Genomic DNA, 3083 nt, shown 5'->3' on the forward strand with positions numbered 1-3083 from the left:
TACTCATCTGCTAGTTCTGCAGTTTGCCGGGGATTGAAGGAAAAGGTTTCTTCCTGTTGGAAGAGTGATGATGACATGCCTGCATTGTGAAACTTCAGCCAAATCAGAAAGGTGAAATCAACAGAGAAAATTGTGCAAGTTGTATATCATAGGCTATTTTCCCCCTAAATTTACTTTTGGGAGACTGGAGCCATGGGGGTTTCTGTAGGATGGTGGAATATGAGGCTGGGTTTAAAAAGGCAAATTTAACAGTGAACAGGATTGCAAGCCTCAAGTTCCTTTATAGAAATGAATGAATGAAGATGGGGTATCCGTCAGAGCCCCGCAGGCAGCACATTTCACCTAGGATGTCCAAGTGTGGAGATGTTAATAAAAGCACTGATTATGAACGAATGGGAAGAAAAGACAGAAAAAGGAGTTCAGATGAGGCTGACCAGAGAGGCTGATTCTAACCTCTGCCTGCAGAGAAGAGGCAGGAAAAGAAAGTTGTGGAATCTTCTGAGAAATATAATTTGGAGGACATGGACTGTGAGTGAGTGAGAGCTTGGAAAGATGTGGAAGCCACTTTGAGCTTGGGAGAACATGGGGGATATTTCAGCTTGGAAGGATGGTGGGGGTCCCTGTGAGCTGGAAGGATACAGGAGGGCCTGTGAGCCTGGTGTGGTGCAGGTTGTTTGCAGGATGAGATTAGGGACTTTCTCGTCCTGCTACCTGATAACCGTTTTCCTCATTTTCTGTTCCTATTAGTCCGTTCTCACATTACTGACGGCTGTTGTGATACCTTGATTCTTGTCTTCATAGTTTAAAATAATTTAAACACAGACACACAGATAAGGAGATGCAGCATAGAGTAAATTATTGCAAAACAAAAAGAGTATTTTGCAAGTCAGTGGGAGAATAGAGAGTACAAGCTGCGAAAGGAGATTCAGGGCAGACAACTAGTTACGGTGAGAGAGTAATGATTATTGCTGGAGAAACTCCCTTTCTGGGAGTCTTACATGATGATTCATAAGGAGGTGGAAAGAGGTGTTGCTAGTAAGCATGTTCTGGGTGGTCCTCTGGGTGCACATGCGCAGTAGCCGTACATGCTTGTTCGTGGACTGCAGGTCTCATTAGCATCTTATATCTCTACCCGCAGGTGTGCTTTTTAATATTAAAATGAGAAAAGGGTCAGTTTGAGGACCAGTAACATCCCTATGAGCCAGTCACCTCTCTCCAGGCCCCACCTCCAAAACTGGGGACTACAGTTTGACCTGAGATTTGGTGGGAACACAGATCCAAACTGTATCTCTGACTCTCCTTGAGTGCCCTTCTGATTTGCCCTAAGAAGCTCATTTTATGTCCCTGACCTGGGTAGAGTGGCATCTGGTTGGTGGTGCCCGTCTCATATCACCAGGGACAAAGCAACCCCTTGTTCATCCCAGCGTGGCTTCTCATCTGTGCCTATGCCTGGTTCGTGCCTTGGACACATTAAAAAAAAAAAAAGTAAAGCTCATTTTAAGGGATAACAGCATGGCAGAAAAAGGGGCAAATAAATGGGGAATTGGACCACCTACGTAGAATAACCAGTGTAGACTTGTGTACAGAATTAAAGTTTGCATAAGGCGATCAATCATGAAGCCACACACACATGTCCCCAACAAGTGAGGATGACACATGAAAAAGTGACTCTTCCAAATCCTTGGGGAAAAATATGATTCAGAATCCCTCTTCAGAAGTCACTGGTTTTTACTGTGGAGCTGTAAAAGGTCAGTCTGTGCTCTGGAAAATCCTGACGTGAGAAGGACTTGTGTTCAGTTTCCTGTTAACCCCTTTTTGGAGTCTGCCTTCTCCTTTAGCAGATAAACTCCGTTAATTCCAGGCGCTGTGCTGCAGTGGGGGCTTTGTCTTTCTTGGAAGTAAATCAGCTGGGTTTTCGAAACTGACAACCCATTTGCTGACAGTGCACTCATTTATTAATTCTTACTCAAGTGTCAATGGTTGATTAATTATGGCAACAGGCAAACAGCACTGGCATTCCACCAGACCTAACATCGTAATAGTAGAACACCTACCGAGTGGGAATTTTCATTACACCCACAAGAGCAAGGGGATGCGATTTTATCTACAAGTTGGCTGTGAGAGAAACTGTCTGATTTGCTCTTTTGCAAACAGCATTTGTATCTACTCTCTCCCTTTTCCCCACTCCGAATTATTCTCTCCTGGTTTCCCACTCTCTGTCAATTATCTGATATTAACACCCTTTCCTCCCCTCCCCTCCCCTCCCCTCCTCTCCTCTCCTCTTTTCCTTTCCTTTCCTTTTGCCAGGATTTTCCTGTCACCCAGGCTGGAGTGCAGCGGCACAATCATAGCTCACTGCAGCCTCCAACTCCTGGATATATATATATTACATATACAACAGCCATTCCTTAAAGTTATAATGAATCTGCCCTATACTCATGTACCATTTTTTATTTTATATACCATGTTTTAATGTTTGGATGAATTTAGATACAGAAATATTTACCATTGTGTTACAATTGCCTGCAGTATTCATTACAGTAACCTGCTATACAGGTTTGTGGCCCAGGAGCCACAGGCTAGACCATATAGCCTAGGTGTGTAGTAGGCTAGACCATCCAGGCTTGTGAAAGTGCGTTCTGTGATGTTCACACGATGAGGAAATCACCTAAGGACACAGTTATCAGAATGTATCTCTGTTGTTAAGTGACACGTGACTGTAGCCCTTCCCACTACTATGGTCTGAATGTACATGTATTTTCCAAATTTATCCTGACCCCCAAGGTTATATTATTAGAAATTGGGGCTTTGGGGGGGTGATAAGGTCATGGGGATAGAGCCCCATAAATGAAATCAGTGCCCTTATAAAAGGGACCCCAGAGAGCTCCCTCACTCCTTCCACCACGTGAGGACACAGCGAGAAGGTGCCGTCTACAAACCAGGAGGGAAGTCCACACCACACACTGAATCTGCCACGTCTTGATCTTGGACTTCCAGAGTCCAGAACTGTGGGCAATTAATGTCTGCTGTTTATAAGCCACTCAGTATACCGTATTTTGTTATGGAAGCCCAAGCTGACCAAG

General features: G+C 44.3%; 1 non-coding gene across 1 annotated transcript; it reads left to right on the forward strand.

The window, feature by feature from the left end:
* The first annotated feature begins 1339 nt into the window (after window positions 1-1339).
* LOC111531386 lies at window positions 1340-1473 on the forward strand. The gene has a single exon (XR_002728273.1). It is a non-coding gene; the product is annotated as a small nucleolar RNA SNORA48 (small nucleolar RNA).
* The last annotated feature ends 1610 nt before the right edge of the window (window positions 1474-3083 follow it).

This window comes from Piliocolobus tephrosceles, chromosome Y (assembly GCF_002776525.5).
Source record: "Piliocolobus tephrosceles isolate RC106 chromosome Y, ASM277652v3, whole genome shotgun sequence".
Lineage (NCBI taxonomy): Eukaryota > Metazoa > Chordata > Mammalia > Primates > Cercopithecidae > Piliocolobus > Piliocolobus tephrosceles.